The sequence below is a fragment of the Cherax quadricarinatus genome, chromosome 30 (assembly GCF_038502225.1).
Source record: "Cherax quadricarinatus isolate ZL_2023a chromosome 30, ASM3850222v1, whole genome shotgun sequence".
Lineage (NCBI taxonomy): Eukaryota > Metazoa > Arthropoda > Malacostraca > Decapoda > Parastacidae > Cherax > Cherax quadricarinatus.
In genome coordinates, this window is record NC_091321.1 from 13833038 (window position 1) to 13849906 (window position 16869).

At 44.3% G+C, this 16869-nt stretch overlaps 1 protein-coding gene across 3 annotated transcripts in view; it reads right to left on the reverse strand.

Moving 5' to 3' along the window:
• Positions 1 to 16396, reverse strand: part of LOC128692654 (nucleoside diphosphate kinase homolog 5) — a 75333-nt gene extending 58937 nt beyond the window's left edge. For 2 of the 3 annotated variants that reach the window (XM_070089926.1, XM_070089925.1), the window contains exon 1: positions 16255 to 16371. The gene's annotated coding sequence lies outside the window, so the exon portion shown is untranslated. Of the gene's footprint in view, positions 1 to 16254 lie in introns of all 3 variants that reach the window. The other variant, XM_070089924.1, reaches the window with a different exon arrangement.
• Positions 16397 to 16869: the final 473 nt, after the last annotated feature.

The following is a 16869-nucleotide window of genomic DNA, read 5'->3' on the forward strand; positions in this document are numbered from 1 at the left end:
ACATGACGACCACTGACCCCGCACTCACATGACGACCACTGACCTCCACTCACATGACAACCACTGACCTCCACTCACATGACGACCACTGACCTCCACTCACATGACAACCACTGACCTCCACTCACATGACGACCACTGACCTCCACTCACATGACGACCACTGACCCCGCACTCACATGACGACCACTGACCTCCACTCACATGACGACCACTGACCTCCACTCACATGACGACCACTGACCTCCACTCACATGACGACCACTGACCTCCACTCACATGACGACCACTGACCCCGCACTCACATGACGACCACTGACCCCGCACTCACATGACGACCACTGACCCCGCACTCACATGACGACCACTGACCTCCACTCACATGACGACCACTGACCTCCACTCACATGACGACCACTGACCTCCACTCACATGACGACCACTGACCTCCACTCACATGACGACCACTGACCTCCACTCACATAACCACTGACCATCACTCACGTGACAACCACTGACCATCACTCACATGTCAACCACTGACTACCACTCACATAACCACTGACCTCCAGTCACATAACAACCACTGACCATCACTCACATGACAACCACTGACCATCACTCACATGACAACCACTGACCATCACTCACATGTCAACCACTGACTACCACTCATATAACCACTGACCTCCACTCACATAACAACCACTGACCATCACTCACATGACAACCACTGACCATCACTCACATGTCAACCACTGACTACCACTCATATAACCACTGACCTCCACTCACATAACAACCACTAACCATCACTCACATGACAACCACTAACCTCCACTTACATGACGACCACTGACCCCCACTCACATAACAACCACTGATCACCACTCACATAACCACTAAACTCTCAATAAAGATCAATAAACCTGCTGGGAACACCAAAAATACTTATAAACTTACAATAAATACTACCAAAATAGAAAGTATAAAGAATTGTAAATCAATACACAAGTATAACTCATCACCGGTGTGTATACATGTATAAACCCACCACCTTCATGTATACACATGTATAAAGCATCACCAGCATGTATTTCCATATATACGCCCTGCATCAGTTCGTTAATAAATTAATTTACCAGATATTTTAACTTTCATGTTAAAATATTAACATACGTTACTCATACCACAAGTATATAACATGTCAATAACCTTATCTGCTCAATAAGCTTTAGATATTTCTGTAACACCGCGACATATCTATAACATTTAGATACGTCTATAACCCATGGCAGTGGGTTAGTATGGATTAACATTCATAGGGTGAGTTAGGATGGGTTATATAAGGGAATAGGCTGAGTAGGTTTCACGTCCTTGAAGTTGAGCTCTTCTCCAGGCTCAGGGACTGACCCTCTGCAATACATTTTCTCCAAGGTTGATGGACTGATTACATCATCTATATTTCATTACTACTGCTGTCTTTATATCTGACTGAAGAAGTCTACTGTGTAAGCGAAACGTTTCATTCATAAAGATACCCAATTGTCGCACATGTGTCTTAATCTTCAACTCCCGTAGTTGCAACCGTCTTCGTTTGCATATTATGCCAATAGTAAACAATAATTCGGGGCCTCCTACGAGTGAAACATCTGTGTACATGTGTACATGCTGTACTGTACGGTGCACATACTGTATTGATTTTTGTTCGCGTTCATAAGTACAGCTTAAAATGAACAAAACTATTAAGACGGGTATGTTATAACACTGAGGAGGGCAGATGGTGTAAGCTTGGCAGTGTTTACCAGCCATTGTATTGTATGTATGGTATACAATACCCACAACATGAAGAATTAGGCACATGTGCAACATCTGGGTATCTTTATTAATACAAATTCAAGGATATAATTGGAAGACTGTAGATCTATATACAAAAGAGGAGGTAATCGGTCCCTCCTGTTAGATACAGTTCTACAGTTTTCCAATTATATTCTTAAATTTGTATTAATAAATCACTGGATGGTAAAACGTCTACAATAACGATACCCAGATGAATATTAAAATGGTTTACATTACCAACATGTTGATAAGTAAGACACATGTACAACAGTTAGGTATCTTTATTCCGAAACGTTTCGCCTGAACAGTAGGTTTCTTCAGTCGAGTACAGAAGAGTTTGCAGAAGCAGTCGAGATGTGAAGATGATGTAATCAGTCCGTCACCCTTAAATACGTAGTTTAGAAGTGGTCAGTCCCTCAGCCTGGGGAAGAGTTTTGTTCCATAGTCTGGAACAAATTACTGCACCTGTGTCTAATTCTTCAACTAGTATACCATATTTGTTCAGGCTTTTCATTATCTAGTTTGTATCTTAATTAAGCATGAATGTGACCAGAAGCAGAGACGAGTGTTAGTCACCTGAAGCAGAGGTTGCTGGAAGGCCGCTTAGTTCAGGCAGAAAAGAACAAACCATACCACGGGTGGGGTTAGAACCCGCGATCAGAGAGTCTGGCCCAGTGTCTAACGCGACGGTCTGAAGTTTTGAGACTCTCTGATCGCGGGTTCTAACCCCACCCGTGGTATGGTTTGTTTGCAATCATGTCATTACGATTTCGTGAGTCAGGAAAGAGCAACATTCATTTGAAACCAAAGTAGTAGATGTTTTCGCTTTTGTTTTCACGAGTTTCCACCAGGTGGCCGGGAAGACAGTTTCTTCTTGTGGGCGTCAGCATTAATTTTGGCTACACATCCTCATCTCCAGTGGAGGAAGCAAGCAGAGGCGGTAAAATATCCTTACTGATCAGTGTCAGTATTTCTGCAGCTTCTTGCTCTTATTTCCTGGTCAGTTTACTGCGTCTGTACTTATCATGTGCATGACGTGTCGCTAGGTGTGCAGGTGTCACCGTGTCACGCACTGGTTAAATTTCTTATTAATGATTTCTTTGTAATTATGTAGGCCAAGTACACATTTTTAAGCCTAGTCACACGTGCACACGTTCATTCAATGTTCAGTCATCTCTCTGTACCTTATTTAATGCAGATAATTGGTTCAGAGAACCGTCAAGTTGATAAATTAGATACTTGTCCAACACTTGGGTATCATTATATTATGGGAACGTTTGGCCACACAGTGGCTTCATTAGTCCAGTGTAAAGAAGAATGAAGATCAGAATGAGTTTGAGGTAATCAGTCCCTCAGCCTGGAGTCAATGTAATCAGTCCATCAGTCTTTGCAAATATACAACAAACAGAAATTTCAACTGCTGGCTGTAGGTGCCCACCTTCCGTTTTGATGTCTACTTTATATATAATGGACATTAATTTTTCTGTATTTCATCAAGGTGTTTCAGAACAAATCTCAAGATGTTACTAATAATTTCTAAGAAATGTTTCCATGCAGGTTCCTTGATATTCCAGGGAGTGTCTTCTGGAATTTGAGGTTGCAGTTCCGCCTCATCTTTCCTCCAGAAACCTCGAGGCAGAAGACACATGTGCAACACTTGAGTATCTTTATTGTTGAAACGTTTCGCCTACACAGTAGGCTTCTTCAGTCAAATACAGAGGCAGCAGGTGTAGTAGTGAAATGAAGGTGATAAAATTAGTCCGTCAACCGTGGAGAAGAAGTATTTGAGTTGGTCACTCCCTCAGCCTGGAGGAGAGTTCAGCTCCATCATCCAGACCATTTTTCAATATAGGTCTGAGGCAGCTGGTGGTTCCTGAATTACTTTTGCCCTTTCAACACCATGACTTAGCACTGTTTTCGTATATGTTTCCTTTTCAACAGGATTTAAGCAATGTAGCGCTCACCCGCGCAACACCTGCAACACATGCAACACCTGCAACACCTGCAACACCTACAACACATGCAACGCCTACAACACCTGCAACACCTGCTACACCTGCAACACCTGCAACACCTGCAACACCTACAACACCTACAACACCTACAACTGCAACACCTGCAACACCTGCAACACCTACAACACCTACACCTGCAACACCTGCAACACCTAGAACACCTACAACACCTGCAACACCTGCAACACCTACAACACCTACACCTGCAACACCTGCAACACCTACAACACCTACAACACCTGCAACACCTGCAACACCTGCAACACCTACAACACCTACAACACCTACAACACCTGCAACACCTGCAACACCTGCAACACCTGCAACACCTACAACACCTACAACACCTACAACACCTACAACACCTGCAACACCTACAACACCTACACCTACAACACCTGCAACACCTGCAACACCTACAACACCTACAACACCTACAACACCTACACCTGCAACACCTACAACACCATCTTCCTTCCATCCTTCAACTCATACCTTGCAACTACCATCTTATTTTCACTCAACAAAATGCAATAGCCTAAAAAAAGTGTTTAAAAATAAAAGGCTGTGGAGTTACAATAAACCATAACCAAATTAGACACATGTGCAACTCTTGGGTATCTTTATTGAGGAAACGTTTCGCCACACAGTGGCTTCATCAGTCCATACAAAGGAGAAACTTGAAGAACAGGAGGAGAATGAGGTTGAGGGACTGATTACCTCATTCTCCTCCCGTTCTTCAAGTTTCTCCTTTGTATGGACTGATGAAGCCACTGTGTGGCGAAACGTTTCCTCAATAAAAATACCCAAGAGTTGCACATGTGTCTAATTTATCAACGTGTCGGTTCTCTGAACCATTTATCTACAAACCATAACCGAGTTATAAAGAATAAAATATATTTTTTTTTTAGTATCAAAGTAATATGCTGAGTAAATACTGAACAAGGTACAATAATGCCGAGTATTACCTTGTAACATAGTTTAATTAAAATAATATTTCTCTCCATTACTTTAATTGTAAATCTGATGTCATATAATGCATTGCAGTGGGATAGTATTGGGATAGTATTGGGATAGTATTGGGATAGTATTGGGATAGTATTGGGATAGTATTGGGATAGTATTGGTATGGAAATGTTATGCAATAGAGACTGGCGATAGTATACTATTTACGGCGCCATTTCATTGTCTCTTTATACTACTATTTAACAACACAGACAAAACAAATACAGCAGTACAGTGTATGAAATACAGTAATATACAGAATGACAGGGTTGTATTAAACAGTCATTTGCTACCAAAAAATTGTATGGTTTCAGATATGTGTACCTCAGTGTACATAATAATTATTATAATCATCGGGAACCACCAGCGTACAAAAATAATCCTGTGTTATTATTCCATAAATTTTTACGAAGAGGTGTACTGTACTGTACTGTACTGAGGTGTTTTATAATTACAGTACACAGAGCAGTGTATGGTACTGTAAACTAAAAACAAAAGTAGTAAAGTAAACAGGGTAAGGGTATACAACAGTTGTGGTATACATCTCACCTTGCGTGCGTGAGTAAGTAGCCTCACTGTGGTTAACGTCATTATCCGCAATACTGCAACATTATTCAACTGTCTTCTTTTTGTTAATGTCAAGTGAACGGACGGAGAATGTTGTGGTGCCGATATAAATAATTGTTCCACTGATAAGCTTATTGTGGACGCTGGAACAATCATCCAGTTTCAGTGTAACATTATATCCTTCCAGTTCAGACGCCGGTGCCATTTCACATTAGCTGTTCACTTCACCCAGAAGGCATCCACCAGTGACATGCCTTGCTGGGGGTTAACATGACCTTCCTCGAAGCACTGCTACAAGTTTTTCCTAACCTGTTCACTTCTAACAACGTTGAAGGGGATACAAGACGAGTAAAACACTGAAGCTCTAATAACTTCCTTTCCGATCCAGTAGTTCTGTGCACACAAATCTGTCTGTTGTCTCTGCTAAAGGAGGACTTGAGGCCATGGATATTGCACAAGAATCAGCTACTGAACTTGCTCATCTCTTGAGCCTAACGGTGGTGAAGGTGATGTGTCAGAGCTTCCATCTACAGCCTCCTCAAGACACTAACCACCAGGGTTCCTTTTCTTACCATATTCATTATCATTTTTCAAGTATTGTTTGAGTCTTACAGTCTTGCAGCCTTTTTTTTTTTTTGCTGTAATGTCCGCCTTTATGTTTCTTGTTTCCCTCTTGTTATCTTTTGTATCCTCAAACTCCTTCCAGTTTGCAGTGTGTAGGTTAATGTGTGCCTTTACCAGCCATCATCAAGCTGTGACGACGGTTCCTTCACTGGTAAAAGCCAAGTTGCTGCCTTTTGAATGCTGTGTTTATGTTTTATTGGTTTAACAAGTCTCAGTATGAATGTCTTCACTCTGTATTTTATCATGTTTTCTGTGGCATGACTCAACGTGCACTATGTACACTGTACACTGTGGTCATTAGAACAAGCTTCAGTGCAATAATTCACTTATGACATGTTACATTTTTATCTAACATGTCCCAAGGTGTTAAATAATTTGTACAGTATAGTATTAATGTTGTTTTAATAAGACATATACAGTGGAAACATCAGTAATACAGTGCACTGTTCACCGTAGAGGTCTTATGAAAGCACAGTACAGAATTGTACACTGCACAGTGTAGTGTACACAGTTTTGTAGATGAATGGTTCAGAGAACCGACATGTTGATAAATTAGACACATGTGCAACTCTTGGGTATCTTTATTGAGGAAACGTTTCGCCACACAGTGGCTTCATCAGTCCATACAAAGGAGAAACTTGAAGAACAGGAGGAGAATGAGGTAATCAGTCCCTCAACCTTGAGTCGATGTGTTCAGTCCATCAAGGTTGAGGGACTGATTACCTCATTCTCCTCCTGTTCTTCAAGTTTCTCCTACGTATGGACTGATGAAGCCACTGTGTGGCGAAACGTTTCCTCAATAAAGATACCCAAGAGTTACACATGTGTCTAATTTATCAGTGTACACAGTAATGTACTGCACACATCTGTAAGCTCTTAGTTAACTGATGTTCTTGTATCAAGTATAATTCTGACAATATATGTCAAGGTCAGCTAAAAACATTAATAAATCATCATAAAACATTATATTAAGTCAATTAAAAACATGAAAAAAAGCGGACTTTTCTAAAAAAAAAAAGTTTATATTCTGAAAAAAAAAATCATGAAAAAAACCGAGCGAAATGTTTTTATAAACCCAGGGTTTATAACAACTCTGGTACTTCTCGACATCTTTTCTAAATCTAAATTCGTCCAACAAATTCAGTGCTGCGAATTCTGGCTTGGTTAAATGCTTTCAATGCATAATTTATTCCCCAATATTTATTCCCATTGTCCATTGATGCGCTTCACTTATATCCCCAACGATTCTAAGTCTCTCCAGAGCGTAAAAATTCACTTCTATAAGTCCATCTTCTCAGGGAAGGTTTTCGATACACGTGATCAACCTCATCTTACCTGTATATTTTACATTGTTTACGTTCGTTCTGTAACAGGTGAGGTCAGAGGTGCGCAGCGTGAGCTGATTGAGGCCTTACCAAAGATATATACTTATATACATATACAAATACTTTTTGATATGAATAATTCGTCAGACACGGTGATTAATATTGACAGGTTATGTGAAAGAAGCCTCTGGTGGGCGAAACGTATCCTCAATAAATGTATTGATAATCTTATATACATGTTTTACTGCAAACACTTATGCATTGTTTCTGCTTCAGATTTCTGCTTGTGACAATCCCTAAATCTTAGTTGCTTTTAGTCTATGGCCTATATTATTTAGTTTATAAATGTCATGGTTATTTTTATTCCTTGGATTACAGAACCTTACATTCGTACGCATTAAATTGCATTTGTCACTTCTCCGACCACAATATCAACCTGTCCAGATGATCCTGTAGTTCTTTAGCGTCTCCATCAGAAGGATTTAACGGCCCGTTTTAGTGTCATCACTAAATTTTGCTTATGTCGTTATTTGTTACGTCATCTAATGTAGATTATAAACAAGGGAGCCAGTAGTAACCCCTGTGGCAGATCACTTGTAACGGGTCCCTGTTTTGGTTTCTCCCCTCAAACTCTCTTTTGTCTGTCGATCGACCATACCTCGACCCAGAAGATAATTTATCTATGCCATGTACCGCTTTTATTTTTATTGTTCTCATGTGTGGAATTCTGTCAAAGGCCTTACTGAAGTCCATATACACAATATCGTTTCCATACCATAGTCTACCTCTGACTCCTTAGATCAACAGACTTTTAAGGGCATGAAGGCACCTCCACACCTTACTGATTCAACTGGTTTTGCTGTAACTAGTTGTCTGAAGACCATGTCACTGATGACTCTGATCTTCTCTACTTTATTATCTTCCTCACACTGTTTTTACCAGTAACAGTAAGACGACCTGAGTTACATTTACGTGGGTCTATCTCTTCCCTAATTTTATTCCTATGTTCCCTAAAGAAACTATGTGGGGTTGTTCTTGGATCACCTCAATCACCTCACAACCTTAATTTAACAGTGTCTCTTGCACTTTCTTCATTGTTTTCCTCTCTCTTAAAACTGAATATACTGAAGACTAAGATAATCATCTCATCTTTTGTTTCTCCTTTAAGTGCCTCTCTTTTTTAACTCAAGAGATGATTTTATCTATTGTTTATCATTTCAGATTTAAAACAAAAAAAAAATCATATTGGCCTCCCTCGCAAAAAGCCTTATTCAGGTCAGCCCAGTCCCTGAGGGCCATGTAATCAGCATCCCGAAAATCAGGGACCTTATTTTTGTGATAGTTATTAAGATAACTCTATAAAATAACGAAAGTATGTTTTCTTGTGACCAATTTCCCCAAGCTCTTCATTAATCACAAGATCATTTATCAGAGATTCCTTGTTTACTACAACCAAGTCTTGTAGACTATTTCATCTAGTCTGTTCAGGCACAAACTGTTTTGAAAAGTAATCATAGACTACTTTTAAAAAGTAATTAGACTCTAGATTTCCCGTCAAAGTCCTTCAATTAATTATATTAAAAGTTTGAATCTTCCTCTAAAACTGCATACAGCAGTTTCATAACAGAGAAATTTACCGTGGTCACTATCTAGGTTTGGAGGCCTGAAGATCGTGGTCACTATCTAGGTTTGGAGGCCTGAGGATCGTGGTCACTATCTAGGTTTGGAGGCCTGAAGATCGTGGTCACTATCTAGGTTTGGAGGCCTGAGGATCGTGGTCACTATCTAGGTTTGGAGGCCTGAAGATCGGTGGTCACTATCTAGGTTTGGAGGCCTGAGGATCGTGGTCACTATCTAGGTTTGGAGGCCTGAAGATCGGTGGTCACTATCTAGGTTTGGAGGCCTGAAGATCGTGGTCACTATCTAGGTTTGGAGGCCTGAAGATCGTGGTCACTATCTAGGTTTGGAGGCCTGAAGATCGGTGGTCACTATCTAGGTTTGGAGGCCTGAAGATCGGTGGTCACTATCTAGGTTTGGAGGCCTGAAGATCGGTGGTCACTATCTAGGTTTGGAGGCCTGAAGATCGTGGTCACTATCTAGGTTTGGAGGCCTGAAGATCGGTGGTCACTATCTAGGTTTGGAGGCCTGAAGATCGTGGTCACTATCTAGGTTTGGAGGCCTGAGAATCGTGGTCACTATCTAGGTTTGGAGGCCTGAGGATCGTGGTCACTATCTAGGTTTGGAGGCCTGAAGATCGTGGTCACTATCCAGGTTTGGAGGCCTGAAGATCGTGGTCACTATCTAGGTTTGGAGATCGGTGGTAACTATCTAGGTTTGGAGGCCTGAAGATCGTGGTCACTATCTAGGTTTGGAGGCCTGAAGATCGTGGTCACTATCTAGGTTTGGAGGCCTGAAGATCGGTGGTCACTATCTAGGTTTGGAGGCCTGAAGATCGGTGGTCACTATCTAGGTTTGGAGGCCTGAAGATCGGTGGTCACTATCTAGGTTTGGAGGCCTGAAGATCGGTGGTCACTATCTAGGTTTGGAGGCCTGAAGATCGGTGGTCACTATCTAGGTTTGGAGGCCTGAAGATCGGTGGTCACTATCTAGGTTTGGAGGCCTGAAGATCGTGGTCACTATCTAGGTTTGGAGGCCTGAAGATCGGTGGTCACTATCTAGGTTTGGAGGCCTGAAGATCGGTGGTCACTATCTAGGTTTGGAGGCCTGAAGATCGTGGTCACTATCTAGGTTTGGAGGCCTGAAGATCGGTGGTCACTATCTAGGTTTGGAGGCCTGAAGATCGTGGTCACTATCTAGGTTTGGAGGCCTGAAGATCGGTGGTCACTATCTAGGTTTGGAGGCCTGAAGATCGGTGGTCACTATCTAGGTTTGGAGGCCTGAAGATCGGTGGTCACTATCTAGGTTTGGAGGCCTGAAGATCGGTGGTCACTATCTAGGTTTGGAGGCCTGAAGATCGGTGGTCACTATCTAGGTTTGGAGGCCTGAAGATCGTGGTCACTATCTAGGTTTGGAGGCCTGAAGATCGTGGTCACTATCTAGGTTTGGAGGCCTGAAGATCGTGGTCACTATCTAGGTTTGGAGGCCTGAAGATCGGTGGTCACTATCTAGGTTTGGAGGCCTGAAGATCGGTGGTCACTATCTAGGTTTGGAGGCCTGAAGATCGTCACTATCTAGGTCACTATCTAGGTTTGGAGGCCTGAAGATCGTGGTCACTATCTAGGTTTGGAGGCCTGAAGATCGTGGTCGCTATCTAGGTTTGGAGGCCTGAAGATCGGTGGTCACTATCTAGGTTTGGAGGCCTGAAGATCGTGATCACTATCTAGGTTTGGAGGCCTGAAGATCGGTGGTCACTATCTAGGTTTGGAGGCCTGAAGATCGTGGTCACTATCTAGGTTTGGAGGCCTGAAGATCGTGGTCACTATCTAGGTTTGGAGGCCTGAAGATCGTGGTCACTATCTAGGTTTGGAGGCCTGAAGATCGGTGGTCACTATCTAGGTTTGGAGGCCTGAAGATCGGTGGTCACTATCTAGGTTTGGAAGCCTGAAGATCGGTGGTCACTATCTAGGTTTGGAGTCCTGAAGATCGTGGTCACTATCTAGGTTTGGAGGCCTGAAGATCTACTATCTAGGTTTGGAGGCCTGAAGATCGGTGGTCACTATCTAGGTTTGGAGGCCTGAAGATCGTGGTCACTATCTAGGTTTGGAGGCCTGAAGATCGGTGGTCACTATCTAGGTTTGGAGGCCTGAAGATCGTGGTCACTATCTAGGTTTGGAGGCCTGAAGATCGTGGTCACTATCTAGGTTTGGAGGCCTGAAGATCGTGGTCACTATCTAGGTTTGGAGGCCTGAAGATCGGTGGTCACTATCTAGGTTTGGAGGCCTGAAGATCGTGGTCACTATCTAGGTTTGGAGGCCTGAAGATCGGTGGTCACTATCTAGGTTTGGAGGCCTGAAGATCGGTGGTCACTATCTAGGTTTGGAGGCCTGAAGATCGTGGTCACTATCTAGGTTTGGAGGCCTGAAGATCGGTGGTCACTATCTAGGTTTGGAGGCCTGAAGATCGGTGGTCACTATCTAGGTTTGGAGGCCTGAAGATCGGTGGTCACTATCTAGGTTTGGAGGCCTGAAGATCGTGGTCACTATCTAGGTTTGGAGGCCTGAAGATCGGTGGTCACTATCTAGGTTTGGAGGCCTGAAGATCGTGGTCACTATCTAGGTTTGGAGGCCTGAAGATCGTGGTCACTATCTAGGTTTGGAGGCCTGAGGATCGTGGTCACTATCTAGGTTTGGAGGCCTGAAGATCGTGGTCACTATCTAGGTTTGGAGGCCTGAAGATCGTGGTCACTATCTAGGTTTGGAGGCCTGAAGATCGTGGTCACTATCTAGGTTTGGAGGCCTGAAGATCGTGGTCACTATCTAGGTTTGGAGGCCTGAAGATCGGTGGTCACTATCTAGGTTTGGAGGCCTGAAGATCGGTGGTCACTATCTAGGTTTGGAGGCCTGAAGATCGTGGTCACTATCTAGGTTTGGAGGCCTGAAGATCGTGGTCACTATCTAGGTTTGGAGGCCTGAAGATCGGTGGTCACTATCTAGGTTTGGAGGCCTGAAGATCGTGGTCACTATCTAGGTTTGGAGGCCTGAAGATCGGTGGTCACTATCTAGGTTTGGAGGCCTGAAGATCGGTGGTCACTATCTAGGTTTGGAGGCCTGAAGATCGTGGTCACTATCTAGGTTTGGAGGCCTGAAGATCGTGGTCACTATCTAGGTTTGGAGGCCTGAAGATCGTGGTCACTATCTAGGTTTGAAGATCGGCACTATCTAGGTTTGGAGGCCTGAAGATCGTGGTCACTATCTAGGTTTGGAGGCCTGAAGATCGTGGTCACTATCAAGGTTTGGAGGCCAGAAGATCGTGGTGGTCACTATATCTAGGTTTGGAGGCCTGAAGATCGGTGGTCACTATCTAGGTTTGGAGGCCTGAAGATCGTGGTCACTATCTAGGTTTGGAGGCCTGAAGATCGGTGGTCACTATCTAGGTTTGGAGGCCTGAAGATCGGTGGTCACTATCTAGGTTTGGAGGCCTGAAGATCGTGGTCACTATCTAGGTTTGGAGGCCTGAAGATCGTGGTCACTATCTAGGTTTGGAGGCCTGAAGATCGTGGTCACTATCTAGGTTTGGAGGCCTGAAGATCGGTGGTCACTATCTAGGTTTGGAGGCCTGAAGATCGTGGTCACTATCTAGGTTTGGAGGCCTGAAGATCGGTGGTCACTATCTAGGTTTGGAGGCCTGAAGATCGTGGTCACTATCTAGGTTTGGAGGCCTGAAGATCGGTGGTCACTATCTAGGTTTGGAGGCCTGAAGATCGGTGGTCACTATCTAGGTTTGGAGGCCTGAAGATCGTGGTCACTATCTAGGTTTGGAGGCCTGAAGATCGTGGTCACTATCTAGGTTTGGAGGCCTGAAGATCGTGGTCACTATCTAGGTTTGGAGGCCTGAAGATCGTGGTCACTATCTAGGTTTGGAGGCCTGAAGATCGTGGTCACTATCTAGGTTTGGAGGCCTGAAGATCGTGGTCACTATCTAGGTTTGGAGGCCTGAAGATCGTGGTCACTATCTAGGTTTGGAGGCCTGAAGATCGGTGGTCACTATCTAGGTTTGGAGGCCTGAAGATCGGTGGTCACTATCTAGGTTTGGAGGCCTGAAGATCGGTGGTCACTATCTAGGTTTGGAGGCCTGAAGATCGTGGTCACTATCTAGGTTTGGAGGCCTGAAGATCGTGGTCACTATCTAGGTTTGGAGGCCTGAAGATCGTGGTCACTATCTAGGTTTGGAGGCCTGAAGATCGTGGTCACTATCTAGGTTTGGAGGCCTGAGGATCGTGGTCACTATCTAGGTTTGGAGGCCTGAAGATCGTGGTCACTATCTAGGTTTGGAGGCCTGAAGATCGTGGTCACTATCTAGGTTTGGAGGCCTGAGGATCGTGGTCACTATCTAGGTTTGGAGGCCTGAAGATCGGTGGTCACTATCTAGGTTTGGAGGCCTGAAGATCGTGGTCACTATCTAGGTTTGGAGGCCTGAAGATCGGTGGTCACTATCTAGGTTTGGAGGCCTGAAGATCGTGGTATCTAGGTTGAAGATCGTGGAGGCCTGAAGATCGTGGTCACTATCTAGGTTTGGAGGCCTGAAGATCGGGTCACTATCTAGGTTTGGAGGCCTGAAGATCGTGGTATCTAGGTTTGGAGGCCTGAAGATCGGGTCACTATCTAGGTTTGGAGGCCTGAAGATCTATCTAGGTTTGGAAGCCTGAAGATCGGTGGTCACTATCTAGGTTTGGAGGCCTGAAGATCGTGGTCACTATCTAGGTTTGGAGGCCTGAAGATCGGTGGTCACTATCTAGGTTTGGAGGCCTGAAGATCGTGGTCACTATCTAGGTTTGGAGGCCTGAAGATCGTGGTCACTATCTAGGTTTGGAGGCCTGAAGATCGTGGACACTATCTAGGTGTGGAGGCCTGAAGATCGGGGTCACTATCTAGGTTTGGAGGCCTGAAGATCGGTCACTATCTAGGTCACTAGGTACTATCTAGGTTTGGAGGCCTGAAGATCGTGGTCACTATCTAGGTTTGGAGGCCTGAAGATCGTGGTCACTATCTAGGTGTGGAGGCCTGAAGATCGTGGTCACTATCTAGGTTTGGAGGCCTGAAGATCGACGGTCACTATCTAGGTTTGGAGGCCTGAAGATCGGTGGTCACTATCTAGGTTTGGAGGCCTGAAGATCGCAGTCACTATCTAGGTTTGGAGGCCTGAAGATCTGTGGTTACTTTCTAGGTTTGGAGGCCTGAAGATCGTGGTCACTATCTAGGTTTGGAGGCCTGAAGATCGGTGGTCACTATCTAGGTTTGGAGGTCTGAAGATCGGTGGTCACTATCTAGGTTTGGAGGCCTGAAGATCGGTGGTCACTATCTAGGTTTGGAGGCCTGAAGATCGTGGTCACTATCTAGGTTTGGAGGCCTGAAGATCGTGGTCACTATCTAGGTTTGGAGGCCTGAAGATCGGTGGTCACTATCTAGGTGTGGAGGCCTGAAGATCGTGGTCACTATCTAGGTTTGGAGGCCTGAAGATCGTGGTCACTATCTAGGTTTGGAGGCCTGAAGATCGTGGTCACTATCTAGGTTTGGAGGCCTGAAGATCGTGGTCACTATCTAGGTTTGGAGGCCTGAAGATCGTGGTCACTATCTAGGTTTGGAGGCCTGAAGATCCCACTTAAGATTTCTTTTCTGAGTCAGTAGTCATACTTACGTTATCTGCACCTGCAACTAGTTTCAAAATGAATGTAACAGTGATGACTATTTGGGTGTGTCACAAATTGTATTTGTCAGACTCTGTCAATGAGAGTTTCTCCTGCCACCTCAAGATGCTACAGTAATAATGGATTCATGTTAAGCATTAGACCCGAATGTCTTACATAGTTTAAAACACAGGAGATGGAAAAGTACATAGAGAATCGGTGAAAATTAACGATTTCCAAGTTTTTTGAAGATCTAGATTATTATTATTATTATTATTATTATTATTATTATTATTATTATTATTATTATTATTATTATTATTATTATTATTATTATTATTATTATTATATTAGTGTGTGTAAGTGTTGTACGGATCGCAGACCGCCTGGAGAATGGGTAGGAATCAGACTTGTTCCCAGGAAGGGAAGGGTAGCTCTGATTCCTTGGATTAAATCCTTCACTAACATCAAGTGCCCACCTTGAAGGCTAATTAAGTTCCAGGGCAGGGGAGCTGAGACCAACACAACATCAGCAATAACAACAGACAACACTTGACTTTGCATTTACACTTGCAGTTAAGGTGTGGCTATTGGTAGAACTTGATGCAATTGGTGGCTGCGACGCGACGCATCCGCATCGGCAAGCGCTAAAGCTGCAAGGGGTCATACAGCGCCAAAGGGGAGGGTAGCTCTGACTCCTTGGATCAATAGACCTTTAAGGGTATCAATACGCTTCAACACCTTCCTTCCTCCCCCCCCCCCCCGACCTCGGATGAAGAAATACAAAAGCCGTTGAACACTGTCGACCTCCAGCGCAACACACGTCAGGTCAAGGTCTGTCAAGACGTTAACATAACCAGTGTTTCCTGACGCGGGACTTTAGTCATATGATGACCCGCAGCTGGAGCTTTTGGTCATCTGACCGAGGCCTTCCACTGGCTTACCCCTCTACCCCCTTAAAAAAAATATGGTTATGATTTGAACGCGACACATGCGTTAACTGCCCTACAGCAAAAAAAAAGGTAGCCTACTCATCCCCCCCATAAAAAAAAACTTGATACGCAATTTTCAATGTTCCCTTTTTTTATACAGATTATAATCTATATCTAGACGCATTAACTGTGCCATACACAGATGATGGTTGTGGCACTAGCCATCCTAGAGGAAGAGCCTCAGTACCCGTTTAAACTCAATTTAAGATGCCCGCGACCCACTGACATCACCTCCTTGTTTGGGGCCCCCGCCCCAAAAAAATATGCAAAAGAGAAGGAAAAGGGATGTTTATCTGGAAGACTGTGTGTATCAGGGGGGACACAAAGGGGAGGTGGAGTGTCTGATAAATGCTCAGGGGGTAAGGGAGGGATGGAGGGCGTCTGGTCCCTCCATGTGCCCCTTCTTGAGCTGTTGCTTGAAGGCGTAACCCTGTGTTGTCTTGGCCCTGGGCACACAGGCCTCCCTCCCAAATATTTCCTCAAGCAGCAAAGGACAGCTGCCAAGCAAGCAGCCAGGGGGCGGCCACCCCCTCCACCCACCAGTCCCAATCCAGACTAGCCACGACAACTTAATCTATTCCTACCTAATCTACAGGTAAAGTTGTGTGTTTGCGGCGGCGGAGACGAGCACGACACCACGACCACTACGACACTGGTCCAGTGGGTTAGCGCCCGGGTTGCCACGCCAGTCACCCACCTCTTCATTTTGACATCATTTTTATTTGACGTCCAGTGGGTAATAGTGACTAGTCGAGGCTAGGACCGCCCACTGATTGATCATCGTAGCCTAAGGAATGGCGGAGTTCCACTAGCCGCTGTATTGATTAGGCCTTGGTCAATCACATACTTTGTAGCCAGTTTTATAGGCTGGCCGAGGTGTTATCATGCACTGCAACACGTCACACTTGGGTTACCCATCTTGCAAAGCCCAGCCAGAATGCTTTCGTTCACTCACTGATGCTTTCAGAGGTGGTAGCCAGCACACAAGCAGTCAACAAGTGTCATCTTCCTCCATAACTCACCCATTACTGGCGTCTCCCACACAAACCTCAAAATCGTTGCAGAGTGAAGCCTCGCCAGCAGGATGCGTCGTGCAACTGACCAATAATACGTGAAACTGAGCGCTGCACTACGGTCAAGTGCTTTAATCAAGGCAGCTTAGCATGCAGGAACGAAAGTTTCAGGCAGGGAAAAATATT